The sequence below is a fragment of the Lissotriton helveticus genome, chromosome 6, assembly GCF_964261635.1.
Source record: "Lissotriton helveticus chromosome 6, aLisHel1.1, whole genome shotgun sequence".
Lineage (NCBI taxonomy): Eukaryota > Metazoa > Chordata > Amphibia > Caudata > Salamandridae > Lissotriton > Lissotriton helveticus.
In genome coordinates this window covers 1910839942-1910860090 of record NC_136067.1, presented here as the reverse complement: position 1 = coordinate 1910860090, position 20149 = coordinate 1910839942, and positions in this window count along the sequence as shown.

The following is a 20149-nucleotide window of genomic DNA, read 5'->3' as shown; positions in this document are numbered from 1 at the left end:
TTTGAAATGTCATCAGGAGAGGTCACTCAGCAGTATCTGCACAAGCAGCAGTCAAGCAAATACATTCCGGTGGGCAAACAGTTCAAAGATGTTGAGGTATTAGGGATGAAGAGAGTCCTGTAAGGGCCTGTCACTGGCTCAGACTGGACCAAATTCATGCAAGACCTTGGGACGTGTTACACAACCACCCAGGATGCGGAGCAGGCCTTTGTAACTTTTTGTGCATCCCTAAGCCACTTTTCATGTTACAGAAGATGATGACTCACTGACATACAGGAGGAGTCACAGATGCTTGTGCAAACCTTTCAGTAACACAGAGAGGCAGGAGATGCATTCATGCCTATGCAGTATTAAGGGGGCATTGCCTCAACACAAGATTTCTCAGTGTAGAAAAAAAAAGACAAATCGTGCACTTTGGGCGGCTTTTCTCGAATGTAGAGTTGGACGCTAACTACAGCTCTATACTGCGGAAACATCAGATGTCACTTGAATGGCACATTTTTTCAGGTATGCTACTGGGAATGTTTGCATATTACTAAAGGTATTTAGAAGGACAGTATAGGTGTAAATGTACAACTTTTTTGTAAATCAGATCTTATATATGTATCAGCTGTTTAGCACATTATACCATCCGGAGTACCCATATAGAACTATACATTTCTAAGATGTGCGTCTTCACTGCTAGAGAGAGTTAACATTTTATTCGAAACATTGTTTATCATAGGCAGGTAAGATTTGATTTGATTTGATTTGTGCATTTGTAAAGCGCGCGATTGCCCATAGGCGTCTTGGCGCTGTGATTTGACTCTGACTCTTGAGGTTTTTAATTTAGGGATATGCAGAGAACAGCCACGTTTTTACTTGCTTTCTGAAAGATATCAGTGATGGACTAGTTTTTATATCTAGCGGTAGTTTGTTCCAGATTCTCGCTGTATGTACCAGGAAGCTTCTTCCTCCCCAGTTTGCTCTCTTGAATCTTGGTACCGCAATTATTTTCTTTTGGCCAGATCTGAGGGTTCTATTTGGCTCATATATTTTTAGATGAGTTTTTAAAAATTGGGATCCGGTTCCATTGGTTGCTTTATATGCTAGGCACAGTATTTTGAATTGTATTCGTTTTTCGATTGGCAGCCAGTGTAGGTCTCTAAGTTTGTGGCTGATTCTTTCAAATTTAGGTGTACCTAATATCAGCCTGGCTGCTACATTCTGCAAACGTTGGAGTTTGATTAGGATTTTTTTTCTGGCTCCAGCGTATAGGCCGTTCCCGTAGTCCAGTCTGGACAAGGCCAATGCTGTCACCACTGTCTTTCGTGAGTCAAGTGGTATGTAGGGTAGAATTTTTTTAATCATTTTTAAAATGTACCACAGGGATGATGCCAGTTTATTCGCTTGGGCGTCAAAGGAGAGATTAGTGTCTAGAGTAATTCCTAGGTTTTTTACCTTCTCTGTTGGTTCAGGACATCCTCCTAGTTCTTTTGGCCACCATGAATGGGACCAGATTTTTTTGTCCCCTCCTAGGATCATGACCTCACTTTTGTCTCCATTCAATTTTAGACAATTTGTTCTCATCCATTGGCTTATTTTTTTCATGCAGATTTGAAATTTTTCTGCTGTGTTCTCTACGTCTTCATTTATTGACACCACAATTTGGGTGTCGTCGGCGTAGGATATTGGGGTGAATCCACAGTCCCTTATTAGTTGTGCGAGGGGGGTGACGTATAAGTTAAAAAGAGTGGGGCTAATCGATGAGCCCTGTGGGACTCCACATGGTAGGTTGAATTGATTAGATTTTGCTTCTCCTGATTCTATAGAGAACGTTCTGTTCTCTAGATATGAGGTGATGAGTGCACATGCTGATTCATGCAATTGTGCTGTTTTCAGACGTGTTATGAGGGTCTCATGGCTAATCGTATCGAAGGCCGCCGATAGATCTAGTAATATCAAGGCGGCCTTCGATCCGTTGTCCAGTACTTGTCTAAGCTCCTCCACCGCTGTAATAAGGGCGGTTTCGGTTCCGTGTCCTTCGCGGAAACCGAACTGCGAATGGTCCAGCCAGTTGCCGTCCAGTAGGTACCGGGATAATTGTTTATTTAAGAGTTTCTCTAGGATTTTGGCGGCGAATGGGATCCTAGCTATTGGCCTATAGTTATTCGGGTTTTCGCAGTCCAGGTTGGGTTTTTTTAAAAGTGGCCTGATCGATATCATTTTCCAGTCATCGGGAAAGATGTTGGTTTTAATGATTTGAGAGAATAATTTCTCTAGTACTATGCTCAGTTGTTCGGAGCAGACATGCATTATTTTGGAAGGACATGGGTCCATTGGGCTGCCTGAATTGATGGTATGGATTTCTTTTTGGATCTGTTCCACTGTAGGGGGGGTGAATTGGAAGAATGTGGTGGGATCTGAGTCCTTACTCACTGGGGTTGTTGTTGGTGAGTTATCCTTTATGGATATTTCTGTGTTATGATTTTTAAAGGAGTCATATACTAGGGATACTTTGCTGACAAAGAATTCTCCCAACACGTTGCAGAAGTCTGAAGTTAACGTTTCAGAGTTGTTGTTCTCGAATTTTGATAGTTTTTTGACGGTGTCGAATAGGGTTTTACTTGAGTTTTTTGACTCATTGATTTTATGGATAAAGTATTTACTTTTTTCCGTTATAATTAGTTTTTTATAACAAGCTAAAGTAGCTTTGTATTCTTGTTTGAGATCGGTGTCATAGTTAGTTCTCCATTTTTTTTCCGCTCTTCTACATGTCTGTTTCTGGGTTCTTAGTGCTTCCGAGAACCATGGCAGTACATACCATGGCAGTACATATAAGTACATTCATTAGGAAGCTGAAGGGCTATTTCTTGGTAATTGTAGGGTGGCTAAAGTTCACCATTCAGCATCAATAGCTGCCATTCCATCAATGGTGTCTGTTGCAAAATTCTATAAAATGATGGCAGTCATTTCTCAAGTCAAAATTGGGAAACAAAGATATAGCAAATTACATTTTCGTTATAGTAAGTCTGTGATTTATTAACTATAGCACTGTTATTTTGCATTAAACAAGTATTGTTCCTCGACAAAATACATAGGTTTATTGTGCAATTATATTTTACCATATAAATATATAAAAAAGATTAAAGTGTTCAAAAATGCAACAAAGAAATTCACTACTCCAATACCATAGCAGATAATGGAAGTAAATGAACTGACACGTGTATGGAAGGCGTTCAGACAAGGACAAAATATTATTACACATTTTAATATTCTTCTAAAATGTGACTATATGTGGTAGGCCACACCAACTCCAATTCTAACACAGTTTGGAGCAGTGGTTCTTCACCTACGGTCTGAGGACGATTGTGTTACAAAATTAAATATTAAAAAATTAATACAGTAAAATGAATAAAGTATATACAAATAAAGAAGCAAAATAGAAAATGTGAAAACATTTTCTATATTTGAGTGTGAATTAAACTAAATATTAGTATTTTAGCATTCGTTAGGTGTATACTTGTTTTTGTATTTTTGCGTATTTTTCTGAGGATTAAATCATTGAAAGTGCTTATATCGGAGATCCCCAGCCTCCAATATTGACTAAGTGGGGGTTCCTGGATTCCAATAATTATTCAGCAGGGGTATACAGAAGTGCAACATTGCAATTTTAATGCTGAGAATCTTACTAAGAATATAACATTTACTCAAACACCATTCATTTGTTGGCTGTCAGTTTCAGCAGGGAAAGCCTAATGATTGATTGTCATGAAGATTATTTTAAGACATTAAGCAATGATGTAAAGTCTGCCTAGGAGGGAAGGAGAAATGGTAGCACAAGAATTTTCTGATGGCCCATCTGTCATGGGAAAATGGGCTATGAAATTAGCTACTCTGAAAATACAGTAACTGACAGTAAACCTAGGAATTGTGTCTTTTAAGATCCTACATTCTAGTAAGATAACTTAGATATACATATTAAACAAATGTATGTAAAAGATAAAGTTAGATGTATTGCCTTTTAATAGAGGAGTTGAATGAACAAATTCCTGAAGGCAGAGTTACAGTTTCCTTTATATGTACACCTTCCTTTATAATACATGGTCACACTTTCAGCCTATCCACCAAACTAACATTAGGCACCGCCATAGACAAAATTAAGGTCCGCCTGCATCAAAATTGGGTGGGTGGATCTTTATCTTGGTGGTATGTATACTCCAGTGCCATTGCGACAGAATATATATACCAACACAATTTTAATCAGCCTCTTTGTCTTTTTATCAGAGAAAAACAACATCAGCCGCTTTGGCTCGGTAGTGGTCTGGTGCTAGCCACTGGTTCTGTTCTCAAAAATACTTGCAAACGTTTCTAAGTCTCAGCTTTTAAGGTTAATTGGGAGGAATATATTCTGACACTGTCACATGGCCCATGGGGACATTGTCGTCTTCTCTAAGGTAGTATGAGCACTCTGCAGATTGTCTCTGCAGATTGTCTGCAGTTTTGGGCACGTTACTACACACATTTATTTTGTAATTGTCTCTTTTGCCGTTTTCACAAGAGAACCTATCACTGTGTTCACACTATACAGGTTCCTGGGCTTTATTCTAAGCATTGTGAGCATGGTCAACAATGCAACTTGTTATTCTGTTCTGGTCAGGCCCTAGCACCTAGACAAAACATAACAATGGAGCTGTTGTGTAGGAATATGTACTTTGGTCTTTTTGGAACACATAAATAGGTAGCAGAAACTTGGAGAGGGACCTTTACAGGGAGAAGAGCAAGACAGAACCTATGATGTAGATCTACCATCCATAGACTGAGGTACAGGGTCTGCAGATAACGCCCAGAGATCTAATATATAATCATTCTGTGTCTATACAAGGGGAGGGATGTTAGACAATACAGTCTTTTCATAATGCTCCTTTCATGATTTATGGACTAATTGCTATGCTTACCATATTTGTGTTATGCATTTTCTTGCATATTGTGGCACGTATACTGCACATTAGGGCACATTAGTAAAATAAATATTTTAAATGTATTTGTGCCTCTGTTAGATCTTATTGTGGACAAGTACATGAGTGTAAGCGAAAGCATGTCTTGCAATCGCGATTCCTGAGAGAGTTGGGAGGGTTGTGTTCTGGGGTGTCTACCCACTTGTTTCTCTGTGAGTGAGTAGGAGAGCAAGTGAGACAGTATAGCTAGTCAGTCCTGGGCTCATGGGTGCTAAGGTGGTAGGATGACTGAGCCTGTATGCACTAAGGTCCCATAATCCTACGCATAGTTCTGTGTTTTTGCAGAATCCCTGCAACAACACTTATCAAAGGGCCCCAGGACCTTAGGGATGCCACTTTGAGGTCAGGACTTATTCCAGGGGAAGCAAACAATAAGGTCCAGTGCAGGTCCAAATGGAACTGCTCAGCTGTGCTATTCAGGCAGGTGGTGACTTGTAACTATTGTGCCCATGCAGCTTAACAGAAGGTCAACTGACCCTTGGAGTCAACATTCCAGTCCTGGGTACATAGATACAATAGCAGGTGCAGTCTTTTTTCTGTCTTCCACAGGTCCACAGGCTCAGTGTCAGCTTATGGGTGAGGAAATGCCTGGGCACTCACTAACCAACTATTCCCAGGGGTGCCCTTACTCACTTTTGCAGCACTTCCTGTGTGCGTTTTTTATAAACTATCCCACAATGCCTCTCTCTGCAAAAAACCAATATGGCAGAACCTTTTTTTCCTCCTGCAGAGCTCTGGGAACACTCCTGAGGTTTGTCCTAGGGAAATTAGGAACTCTCCCTGCAACCCAGTTCTGGAACACATCCCCCACACACACTGGTATTGGTGCCACTTTGGCTACTTGGACAACATCAGGAACAGGCCTAGGTTTGTGTTACATCTGCCTGTAACATGGGGTGCCCTTTGAAGTTTGTGCCATTGATGAGCACATCCCCCAGGCCATCCTGTCAGGGGAGGTCAGACCTCCCAGCCAATGGCCCCTTTGTTCCCTTTCCTGGGAGCCAATTACACCTCTTTGCAGAGGGCCACCAGGCTACCAGGCGAAGGTTGGGGATTCATTTTGAAAAGGCTTCTACAGGCTTTAGCCAGGAAAATGTCAGATTTCTAAGGGGCACATGCATCAAGCCTTTTCCCATTCGCAAACGGGTCAATTCACCTAAGCACGTAGGTTTTGGCATTCGCAATTTAGGTAATCATAATTTTTTGCGATTACCTAAATTGTGAATACATTTACAGTATCCCAATTTACGATTCCCTAATGCCGATGCATGTAGCTTTTCCTAAATGCGAACTGTGCATGTAGCTAATGCTAATTACCATCAACTTCAAGTTGATGGTAATATGTGCATGCTTTGAAAAATGCACAAAAATGCATTTTTCAAAGAGCCATGTAGCGTGTGTGCTTTACATTTGAACACTTATCTTTTTTGTGGGGTGCTTCAGAGGAGCCTTAGGCCCCCTTGGATTTGCATTCGCTATTTGCGATTACCAATTTGGTAATCGCAATTAACAAATGCAATACCATTCATTCCTATTGGCCTGTTGGCCCATAGGAATGAATAGCATCACATTACCTAATAGTGATTCGCAATTTCTGAATCACTGTTAGGTAATGTTAAGGAATCTCAATTTTTATATACGATTCCTACATACATAGTATTTTGCGATTCCCAAACAGCCAATCCGTAAAATTAGATATTTGGGAATCGGAAAATGCGGTCTTGATGCATGTGCCCATAAAAGGGTTCCACAAATAGGAATTAAAAATCTGTCTTGACCATTAGATTTGATTATAAATTTGAATAATTGCTTCATTTTTCTACCTAATCCCAAACTGAACCAAACTGAAAATATGCTTTATTAGGTGTTTTAATGTACCCATTGATTTTCTGTGGGAGAGCTTCTCTTGCCAAAGTGAAAACGACTTTGGAGATTTTTCACTGCCAGGTCATATAAAGCTTAAGTACACATGTCCCACTTTTTAAATACCAAGCACGTTGACCTATGGGCATTTAGGGCCTACAATAGAGGCATCGCATAGGTATTAAAAGGGAAGGTTTAGGCCTAGTAAAAGAAATACTTTACCAGGCCGAACTTCAATTTTTAAAGCTGCACACTCAGGCTGGAGAGGCAGGCCGGATGACAAGCTTTTTACTATCACTTTAGTGGTGACATAGTAGGTGCTGCAGACAACTAGTGGAATTCAAGTAACAGGCCCTGGGTACACTGATGTATGCTGGAACCCCACATGCATTTCCCACGCATGCCTTTACTACCCAGTCACTACCTGGACTGCAACATTACCATGCGTTCCTTTACCATGCTAGACATTACAATGACTTGCCTTAGGGGGCGCTGGACTTTGGAATAGTATAAATCCAATCAGTGTATCAGTAGAGAAGGTTTTGGACATAAAATCCAACACCAGTCCAATAACGCTCCCCCTAAAGCAAGTCATTGTAACGGTGCAGAGCGGGAATATCGGCGTCAAAATATCGACTAACCTTAATATCGCCGCAGAAATATCGACAAGAAGAAATATCGATGACAAAAATATAGTTTGACAAGAATATCGACAGACAGGTAAGTAATATCGTTAACATTAATATAGTTGTAATAAATATCATTTACAAAAACATAGTTTACAAAAATATCGTTTTTTAAATATTAATAAGTAAGTAAGTGTTTTTAATGAGTATTGGTTGTCAAAGTAGTATTTTTTGTAGTATTTTATTAGTTAATATTGTATTTTATGTTGAATTTAGTGTTAATAGTTCCGTAGCGGGTTGTGGGTTTATAGGGGAGTAGGGTGGGAAGTAATTTAAATATAATAAAATAATTGATTAATTAATGTGTTAATTGAATATAAATAGTGTAATAAATAATAGTTAATTAATTTCAATTAGTTAATTGATTAATAATTATGTAAATTAATTATGTTAATTGTTTAATTAATTTTAGGCGTGTGTAGTTGAATTTTTAAGTGAAAAAGTAGTGTATTAATTACATTTTAATTGAATAATTATTTAATTAATGATTAATTAAATAAAAATAAAGATTTGTTAATTTTTAAACATTGTAAATACATTTAGTAATTTTTACCCCTACACTATCCAACGCTTTCCCTACTGTTGCACCCTCTGGAGTGGGAATAGTAATTTTTACCCCTACGCTAGCCAACGCTTTCCCTACTGTTGCACCCTCTGGAGTGGGAATAGTAATTTTTACCCCTACGCTATCCAACGCTTTACCTACTGTTGCACCCTCTGGAGTGGGAATAGTAATTTTTACCCCTACGCTATCCAACGCTTTCCCTACTGTTGCACCCTCTGGAGTGGGAATAGTAATTTTTACCCCTACGCTATCCAACGCTTTCCCTACTGTTGCACCCTCTGGAGTGGGAATAGTAATTTAAACCCCTACGCTATCCAACGCTTTCCCTACTGTTGCACCCTCTGGAGTGGGAATAGTAATTTAAACCCCTACGCTATCCAACGCTTTCCTTACTGTTGCACCCTCTGGAGTGGGAATAGTAATTTTTACCCCTACGCTATCCAACGCTTTCCCTACTGTTGCACCCTCTGGAGTGGGAATAGTAATTTTTACCCCTACGCTATCCAACGCTTTCCCTACTGTTGCACCCTCTGGAGTGGGAATAGTAATTTTTACCCCTACGCTATCCAACGCTTTCCCTACTGTTGCACCTTCTGGAGTGGGAATAGTAGTTTTTACCCCTATGCTATCCAACGCTTTCCCTACTGTTGCACCCTCTGGAGTGGGAATAGTAATTTTTACCCCTACGCTATCCAACGCTTTCCCTACTGTTGCACCCTCTGGAGTGGGAATAGTAATTTTTACCCCTACGCTATCCAACGCTTTCCCTACTGTTGCACCCTCTGGAGTGGAAATAGTAATTTAAACCCCTACGCTATCCAACGCTTTCCCTACTGTTGCACCCTCTGGAGTGGGAATAGTAATTTAAACCCCTACGCTATCCAATGATTTCCCTACTGTTGCACCCTCTGGAGTGGGAATAGTAATTTTTACCCCTTCGCTATCAAATGTTTTATTTAATAATATATTTTATATTTTAATTATATGTATGTATTATTGTTGTTATATAAAGTAATGTGTTAAATATATGTATATGTACACATTTATTAAGTTTATAATGAAAAAGTGTAGTTAATTTGTTTTCAATAGTCAAAAAATAAAAGTAATGTAATGTATTTTGTTAATAGTACTTATATTTATTTAATATTGAATGTAATTTTAATTAATTTAAAAAGTCGATATTTTTTACATCGATATTTATTACAACAATATTTTTGAGTCGATATTTATGTACTTACCTGTTTAGGTATAGGGTGTCGATATTTTTGTAAACGATATTTTTACAACTATATTTCTGTCAACTATATTTTTGTAATCGATATTTCAACACCCTACCCATTGTAACCACTTGCGTGCTAAAGGAACACATCATAATGTCATAATCGGATTAGTGAGTGCGGAGTAAAGGCAGGTTGTGGCTCTGCCTGCAGGGTAAAGTGTGTTTCCCTGGGTACAATGGATACCACAATATCGGGATTCATAGTTAAGTTAAATATGCCAATCAGGGATCAGCTGATTCGACATGTTTTTAGGGGATAGAGCACATACGTTGGGTGCTGAAGTAAGAATCTAATAGGTAAAATTAGGAAATGTGATATAATAACTGCAAATGTTCATGGTATTGCATAATTTAACTGTGGAGTCCTGTGACCATATGAAACCCTGAAATGGCTTGAATGGCTTATGCTAAATAATTAAAAGTAATTTTCGTATTTTCAGGAATGTTCTGACATGCACCTGTATTAAGAAAATATGTGACATTCATTTGCAGGGAGATTGCTTTTTATATATATACTTTTAGACAAATAGATAGGTATCTGACAATAATGTGGTAGTTTTCCACTGAGGGGTACTTGGTGATATTATAGACAACGAAACTTCGTGTTATTGATAAAGCTACCCATCTATAAGGGTTGCTTGAGTATGTGCTTCCTTGTCCACTTTCATGTACATTGGATTTGCAGCAAAGAATACAAATCAAACGTGGGTCCAAATTTACTGGCTGTTGGCAGAACTCAGCGCAGTAACCAAAGTTTCTGTGATGTATTACGTCAAAAAGGAGAGAGAAAAACAGAGCCATATATATTGAGATATGGCACTGCTTTTCTCTCTCCCTGCACAGGCACAATTTTTCATCACAGCTAAGATTTTGTACAAGACATAAGTTATTACTTAACCAATTTCTCTTCGTAATGTAGAGTGCAACACTTAGGCAAACTTGGAAAAGTTCTGAGAAAAGAAATACAGGGCCTTATTTATGAAGACATGCATCACTTTTGCACCGCCATTGCGTCACTTTTAGTGACGCAGCGGTGGCGTGAATAATGCGCCATGTTGTGCCATTTTGCGCCATATTTACAAAGTGACATATCTAGGCAGATGCGTCACTTCGTACACCCTTGCACTACATTATACATGTGTCAGGTATAATATATGCAGTGTGGGCGTTCCCCACAAGAAAGGGTCGTCGGAGTGGTGCAATGAATTTCACTCCACCACTTCTAGGGCGCCCCTGTGTCAAAACCTTACGCCTGCCTCATGACAGGCATAAGGGTGACGCAGTCCCTTTCACATGGGTCTTGCCCCATGTGAAAGGAAGATTGCTGAAGTTGCCTCCCGCTTCTGACACAACTCCAGCAATGCGCCACTTTTTTGCCGACAGATATGTCAGTTAAACTGACGTATCTGTCATTCCTTGCGACATGATGCGTCATACAGTAAATATGAAGCATCAATGTTGACACAAGGAGGGAGCATTGAGAAGTGTTGCATCGCTGCTTTCACGCAGCGATGCAACACTTCTCATAAATGAGGGTCACATTTCTTATAGGAAGCTCTGTCTACTCTTTTTTAGTAGATAGGGGTTTACCTCAAAATCCATAGTTGGTTGCATGGGAGTGCCAAGGTACTACCCATGGAATGTTTTCTTGATGCAAAGTAAGTGCAAGGAAGAACATAGTACTACTTTTCATTACTTAACGAAACTTTCCAAAGGAAATCAGGACTTGTGTTGGAAAAGAAATCTCAACAAATACTTGGCACTTGGTTGTGTCAAACTTGTGGCACACACACTGTGCAAAGTGTTTGGCAATTTCCTCCCAAATCACACATAAATCTGATGTTTTACCACACTATAGGCATCTCTCCAACTTAGAAGAAGTGTCTATCTAGCCACCCTCCTTTTCTAGCCATAACAGCATCAATTCCTTGTCTCATCCAAATATTTTCTTTAAATAGTTGAAGCCCTGCCCCACTCCTCCACAGCCATCTGAAACTTACACCCTCTTATGAGCTGATGGTAGTCTGTATATTCTTAAATGGTAACAGAATTCCAGCAACAGGTTGAGAGTGGCTTCCAATATTCCAACGCAAGTATGGAGAGTAATTGTTTTTGGAAATATGAGTGAAGAAGTTCATGATGCCAGAACTCCACTTGCATTTCAGGTCTGAGGATTTAAATTTATGAAGAGAAAAATAGCTTTTTGTGTAGCTTAGTGACTTGTTCAATAGCTTTTGTGAATGCAGGTATGACATATTTTGCCACAGGGTGAGAAATATCAAGTATGCAAAGTGCTGGAAAGCAATATGACCTCCACAACTCAGAAAAACATGGAATCTCTAGATCACCTTAAACTAATTTCTAAACACATCAACAACAAGTTGGAGAGACAAACAAATTGCAAAATGTTAAGTTTAAGAAATTAGAAACATTATTCTTCATTCTGAGAGGAAGGAATATGAGCGATAATGGTTTCAATGTTGTGACTGTACTTTGACTTGCCTGAAAAATGCATTTCTATGTTTATGCACATCTAGTTAATCTGCTGGTATTTTGCTTCCAGTAGTAGTCTAAGACTGGACAGGGCAATCTATAGATTGGTACATGGGAAGCTTGTCAGTGCACAGAGTTCCTGCTCATTTTAGATGATCTTTTGGGGCTCACCATTGAGTTGAAAAAACAAAGCAATTTGCCCCTCAAACATCTACAGTTAAGAATTTCCACCACCTTTAAAAGAACCTTATGCATGCCAAACATTTAACAAAACAATGCAATACAACCCAACTCCCCAATCACTCATTCTAGGGCCATGAGGTGGAAACCGTAATGCTGATAAAGAGCTACAGCAGGTTCTGTATAACCTTTCTGGCTCCACAGAACAACAAGCCATCTTACAATCAGGGTTTCTTTCTGACCAAACGATAAGTCTTTTTCAACTCCTTGCAGCACACCTATTTCCCTTCACATCTCGCCATGTTGCAGATCTCTGCTATTGTTAAAATCTTTTCCTATTACTTTGTGAGAAAAGTAATTATTATTTGAGGTGTATGGTAGTCCACCATCAGTAAAAAGGTCAGTATTTTCTTGAGTCCATTTAAAGGATTCAGTAATTTAAACATGAGTTGAACCCCTAGTTGCTGAAGCACAGAGCAAACAGTCTTACCCTAAGAAAATGTGTAAAGCATTTAGAAGTACCAACACAGTAAAAAGTCAAAAATGAAACACAACAAACTTTCCACTCCAATTTGACACCAAACAACAAAATCCGAAAAGGGGTACTGGAGATATGATTGAAAAAAAAAAATAGGTGAAAACTGTGCCAAAAAGTGCAAACTGCCAATGACAGTTTATGGTCGTCTTAGACCAAGACCTAGACATAATTTCAGGATGACTGCAATGGAGCTCGGGTCAGATACACCAATCAGGTTTGAGCCAGTCAGAGGTTTTACCTTGGGACGTAATCTTTTTTCAGGAAGTTAAAACTGTTAAGCGGGGCAAGGCATCAGGCTGTATCTGAAGAGGGATCCACAGTATAGTTTTGGCTGAGGTCTTGGTGAAGCCATTGGTTTAGGCAGAAAAAGCTCAGAATTAGAGAAATTAAGATGTGGGCCAGGGAAGTCCTCTCACGAGCTAGATACTTTTGGCACCAGCACCTGGTGAAGATTTCTACCTTCAGACTCAGGGCCTAGTTAAGAGTTTGGAGTACCCATACTCCTAATTTAGAGGTGTCCGCCGGCCCAGATGACACCTTTATTCATTGACAGAAATGTTGTCTATGAGTTTAAAGTTTATCGGACAGCCCCATCAAAATTGTAGCATCCTCCCCAGCCTGGGCACCTGCCAATGGCTACACCGCACAGGAAAGGGTTATTACACATCTGTAGTCATCTGAGTGTAAATGCAAAGTCAACATTCTAAACCTGAATTAACTTCAATATGTTCTAATACTTGTGTCACAGTTGTACGGAGTCCATCATGAGCCAAAAGTGTTCCGTCATTGTTAACTCACATGACACTACATCTCCCCCGCTGTTCAATAAAAAAATGTACATTTTTTACAAATATATATATGATCACACATCCTGATCGTGTCTTTGGAAACTGGAGACAGGCAGTAGAAATGCCCACAAATTTCACTGGTGATGTAGGAACAACAGCAGTCAGTTGTCCTTTTATACCCAGTCTCTACATTGATTGACATCCATGACTGATGAGTGACGAGCCACATGTTGGAAATTTAAGGAACCTCGCGTAAATGGACTTCCCAGGAAGTTGGCCAGTCACCATACGTCCTTTGCTGGTCACAACATGAAATGGCTCAGCATCGATTTTCATTTTTTAGACTGACAGACAATAAATCGATCTCCTCTACTGAAAGTAACATGTTTTGCATGTCTGAGCTCGTCTGCATAGGCCTTCACTTTCCTTTTACGATCCAAGTCTTTTATACAGGTTTCTTTCTCAGTGTACATTGAGTTAACTTGTCATGACTTTCCTGAACATCAAGGTTGAAGGGCTTTCTCCTGATGTCGAGTGAGGGTTCAAACAGTAAACTCTAAGAGTAGAATTCATGACAGTTTTAAGGTCGAGCTTTTCCACTACAGCAAGCTGAACAGCTATCTTAAGACTATCTGCCAGGATCCTAGTAAAAACGTTATAATCTGTGTTTAAGAGAGAAATAGGTATATATATATATAGATGACTCTTTCTTGGGGGATAAATGAGAGACATTCTATCAATGGAAAATGTGAATTTTCATCAGCAATCACCAGGTGATGTCCATTGTCAAGAGGACCGAAGAAGTCAACTGCAATTCTTTCCCATAAGGCTTTGGCAACTCTGACATGTTTAATGGGTGTTGAGTGGTTCTCGATGATACAAAGTAGTTGAATAGATGACAGGCCTTCAATTCTCTTTCAACTCTCTCATCGAGATGAGGAAACTAGAATCAATTTCAGCAAGCCCATTTTGTGGCAACAATTTCATGATGTCCTTCACGAGCCATTTCAATTACCTTTTGTTGCAAACTCTTTGGAATAACAATTCTGAAACCCCCCGGGGTTAATGCCTTCTTAAGTAACGGACAGTTAATCTTTGACATTTTTAAACTTCTGGTATTCACTGTCACTGGTAAGAGGTCGAGGGTGCTGGTTCCAAGAGTGATTTTTAATAATGTCTTTTAGTTTTAACATTTCACTATCTTGCCTCGTGGTAGTGACAATTTGTTCCAATGAAATGGCACCTGTTGTGCTTGATTTTATGATGAAATTTGTGTAGGCTTCAGCTGTCTTGGAAGGGGTGCCAGGGCACTGTAGAGGCACTCTTGAGAAGTAGCCAGCAGGGTGTTGATCTTTTCCTAGATGATGCACAACTGTATAGTTGTACTCTTGAAAATGTAGAACCCAACATTCAATGCAAGGAGACATCTGGGCCTGAGGATTGCAAAAGATGGTCAATAATGCTTGATGATCCGTCACAACTGTGAAAGGCTTTTCTCATAAAAATATGTTGAACTTTTTGCACTATTTATAGAGCCTTTAGCATCCTCACTGCGTCAGGATTTGCAAATTAGAGCACCCCTCCCGGGTGCTCCCAAACTTAAGCTTTTGGCAGATGTTCTAATTTTATATTTATCGGCCGAGCAACATAACATTGTGAAAAAAAGGGTGGATACAAGACTATTCATTCCAAATCAGAAATTCTTCTGTTCAATTGCTCTGACCAAATTCTTCCATCAGAAATGCAGAGCCAGGTTTGCACTTCACAAGCAATCAGATACCTAGGAATGTATGTCTCTCAGGATCCCTCCCAGCTATATCGGTTAAACTATGAAAGTACATTTATGAAAACCAAAAATCTGTTAAAACAGTGGCAGAATCAACCACTCTCTTTGATAGGCAGTATTGCAGTTGTCAAAAGGATGATTCTGCCTTTATTTCTTTTAGTCTTTTCAAATCTATTATTCAAATAGATAGACCACATGGTTCTGTATTTTGTCTGGTCTGGGAGGAAACTTCGTACAAAATTAGAAACTTTACAATTACTGATTATGGATGGTGGACTTGCATTACCTCATTTAAAAAATATTATCAAGCTGCATTTTTTGATTGGTGTATAAGGTTACTTTCTAGACGTAATTTAGGATTCCATTTTTATTTGGAACAAATGGTTCTGGGATCTAAATCTTACCTTGCTCCTTTTATTGAAATTCCAAAGCTCTCAAAGCGAAGCAGATATAAGACTCTCCAAATTATTTCTTTTCTATTTGACAGGTTTTTTCAACTGAGACAGGAATTCCAGTTTACCTCCTTTCACCCTGAAATGTTAATCTCTCAAAGTAGAGAGATAGATTTACAAATCAGTTTAAGAAATATAACAGCCTGGGAGAGATTAGTAGTATATCATTTTAAGGATCTCCTTGTAGGCGATCAAATCAAAACCTGGAATCAAATAAAGCAATCATATCCAGGACTTACATTTTCATAAATGTTTTCAATATTTCAGTTTAGTAACGTTGTAAGAAATCTTCAACCTTTTTCAGACCTACAAATAGATTTGATCAGTCTTAACTCTCACGTAAAAGCAAGCAGAGAGATAGGCAATTGGTATAAAATACTACTCAGTTATCTTCAGATTAATACCATGCCGAAAACTCTCCAAATGATCCAAAACTCCATTGGTTGTAGACTGGATATATACGCATGGAAAGCCTATAATAGTTGGGCTCATAAAGCTATAAGGGGTGCTAATTTTAAACGTTTGGCTTTCCTTTTGAAGTAGAATCTCTACTACTCTCCTTTCAAACTTGCTAAAATGTATACTTCTATTTCAGGAGCATGTTTCAGGTGTACACATCTTATTAGGGATTGGCTCCATATCTGTTTTGAATGTCCAGTTTTAGCAAAATTCTGGAATCAGATATATCAGTGGTTTAGCAACAAACTTGAGATAAATCTAACAACCAATCCAAATACGGCGTTACTAGGTATGATTAATTCACTCGCTTTACCAATTCTTCAGCAACAGTTTGTATTTATAGCATCACTTGTTGCTCAGTCATTGATTTTGCAAAGATGGAAGGAAGCTGATCCTCCAATATTTTCGCAATGGTTGCCTAAGATGTCTCGTGTTAAATCAAAAGAGAAATTATTTTCACAAAGGATAAGAGCCTTAAGAAAGTTTAATGAAATATGGGGTGAGATCTAGGTCTAACTACTTTCTCATGCACGTAAAGTTGTGAATAAGCATGTTCAGTTTGGGACAAACTTCTGCTTGCTTATTGTACAATATGTTGTTGAGCATTTGTATGTTTTCTGTGCTTTGCATGGATTACATCTAATCCAACTGGGCTAGCATCAACTATAACCTCAGTTAGAAGCTTTTGGTTCAAAGTATGCCATTTTAGTAGTATTTTGAATAGCTTGTTTGATTTTCTTGAAGCTTTGCTCCCATTCATGTGACCAATGAAATGAAACATTCTCTTCCATCAAGTCTCTCAACGGAGCACTTATGGTGGCAAAGTCACATATGTATCTTGAACAGTAGCTGGCGAAGCCAAGAGATGAGCGTAACATGGAAATATCTTTTGGAAGACTGGCAGTTGACAACACTTGCACTTTAGCGGAATTGGGTGTCATACCCACAAAAGAAAAGATATGGCCCAAGAATTTTTGCTTTGTCTGATGGAACTCACATTTCTCAGCATTCAAAGTTAAACCTGCATCAACATACAAATGGCACACTTGTGTGAGAGCTTTATCGGTCTCCTTCTTTGTAGGTCCGAAAACCAATATATCATCACTATAATTTAAAGCATTGTTACAGGCTGTATGATACGTCCAATGACATCTTGAAATAGCATTGCAGGGGATGACACACCAAAACCTAATCTTTTATATTGGAACAGACCAATATCTGTAGAAAGATTTGTAAAATACCTGCAATTCTCCACAAGTTCCAACTGATGATTACTTTTATTCAAATCAAGGCAGGAGAAGACATTGGTACCATTCAATTGTGTTATCATGTTGGCAATATGCGGACCTGGATGTTGTTCTCTTTTGATTGCCTTGTTTGCTTGATGCATGTCAATACAGATGCATATAGCTCCTTCACTGTCTCTTTTGGATACTACCACTATGAGAGAACTCAATGATATCAAGTTTGAGTCATAATTCAAGTACTTTTTCAACTGCTGTAAATGAAATGCAATTTGTCTTTTTCTTTGAGCAATAAGACGGATGTCCTCATTTATGTGTAATTCTACTCTCATAGTCATGAGTTTTCCTAACCTATGAAACAATGAGGGGAACTGACTTACTATTTTGCGATTGGTTCACTGATATCAGTCCCATATCAGCAGTAGTGCTGAAGCTGAGTAAATAGGCACTTGATGCCATACCTTGAAGAACATGAATGGATGCTTCTACTTTTGTTTACTTGTGTTTCGTCGCTGCTACAAATGAATGTTGAGTTTTTAATGGCATTGTTGCAGTGCATGTATACACTTTAGATTTCAATGGCATAAGTCAGGGCAATGGAGATAGTTCATTGTATTTCTCCTTAGGCATAATGTTTATTGACGCACCACTGTCAATAATAAAAGGTATTGCGCAACTGTTTAATTTGAGTGTAATCTTTAGATAATGTTTGAATGACTTTGGTGCCTTTTCTTGTCGACTTTTCTTTGATCTGTAGTTGTCATCACATGCGGCCAGTCCAAATATGTGCATGTTTTCCTGAGGTAAACATCGACATTGCACAAGCGTCTTCTTCACTTTCACTTGTTATTATTACAGATGAACTTTTTGATGATAATTTAGATGACGATCGACTTCGTTTGGTGTTGATTTGCCTCAGGTTGGGCTGTCGCTTGGCCTTGTGGACATGTGTTGAACGTAACTTCTGGAACATTCGGGAAGGCATTTTGTCCTTGCGCCGTGACACACTCACTTTTCCCCTCACCTTACAAACTGTTACAAAATGGTTCTTCCCACAGCCTTTACAAATCTGTCCAATGTCAGTACATGTACCTCACATGAAGCACAACTTCTTTTTCTGTGCAAACATCACTCTGTGTATTTTTGCTTTCGCTTACTCTTCATGTTTATGACTGACTCACTCTAGGCCCCTCAGGCCTCCATGTAAGCAGCTTGTCAATCAGAATGCTCTTCAGCTCTGCCAGCCATGAAAACTCACTGTTTATTTAAATGTTTTTGCTTTTCCTTGACACCAGGTTTTTTATGGTGGTAATGGAGAATAAAACTGGCCATTGAACTGCCCACTCTAAATTGGGTGGATAGTTAAATAGCAAAACCTCTGATGGTCAGGACTCCATCAGGCTGTGGTAGGAGTATGTCTGTGATGAAGACGGTGTCATCTCTGCCATGAACATACCTGTAGGCTACCCGACTGGAAATCAGGTGGTCAGACCTTCAGTTTGGTGTTGAGAGTGCACCGTTGTGATGGACTACTTTCACCACAAAATGGTAAATCAGCCTTTAAGTCTCCTTCTCGGAGTTCACTATCCTCCAGCGGAGCAAAACTTTGGGCTGTCTCTGGAAAGGAGTCCACAAGGCCAGATAATGTTTCGGCAAGGTCCTGCATTCAACCCAGTGGCAATGCACCTTTCAATCAATCAATCAATCAATCAATCAATCAGGATTTGTAGTTGCTCGCAGGTTCCGCAGGCTTATTCGAACATCCAAGTCTCGAAGGCCATTGGGGATTATGGAAGTAAGGGGATGGTCTGGAGTTTCGTTGGGAGGCTGTTCCAGGTCTTTGTTGTAATGTGGGCGAAGTAGTGTCCTCCACTTCTGCTTTGGGAGATTCAGAGAGTTTGCTCAAGTGAGAGGGAGGCTGAGTGTAGTCTTTTCAGCAGTTGGCGGAAGTTCAGACAGTGGTTAATAAAGGCTGGTCCTTGGTTGTGTAGAGCCTTGTGTACTTGGGTCAGCAGCTTGAATTGGCATCTTTTCTGTACGGAGAGCCAGTGGAGTTGTCTGAGTTGCGGTGTGATGTGAGTTTGTTGGGGAAGGCTGAGGGTGAGCCTGACTGTGGTGTTCTGTATGGTTTGAAGTCTCTGTAGTCCTACTTAGAGGGCATTGCTGTAGACAATATACCTCGGTTGTGTTAGTTCAAAAAATGTTAAGTCCCACGTTTTTCAGGGATGCTAGGAGGGGTACATTTTGATGCAGCCAAACAGCACGTCAGAGCCAAGAGTCACTCAAGTTCATGCCACAAGCAGGGTCCAGGCTAGGTGCAGTTGGTACTGGTCTGCTGGGCTGGGCTCTTTAGGGAAAAGTTATCTTGCAGCTTTTTATGGTCATGTAGCTTAAAGAGGAGGTTGGTCAACTTACCCTTGAAGTTCACTGCTCAAACAGTAGGCGCAGTCCTTCATCTGCCCTTCCACGGTTCCAGTGTTCAGGAGAAAGGGCTTAGGGGTCCACATTTATGCCTGGCTTCAGCTTGTCGGTGAGAATGACTCCTGTCGCCTCCCTAACCAATAGGGAAAAAGTTTTCAGGGGTAACCCTAAATAATTTTCTAGCAGTTTCTGTTCTTTCTCCACAGACAATCCCACAGTGCCCCTTTCTATCTAAATACAAAATTGTGAACCCCTTTCTACCTTATGCTGAGCCGGTGTGCTCACCCAGAGATGTAGCCAGGGAAATAAGCCACTGGTCCTCTGTGGTCACTTCAACCCAGTTATGTCAGTAACTCCCTCACCACTGGGACTGGAACTTGCCTGACTGAGGGAACAAA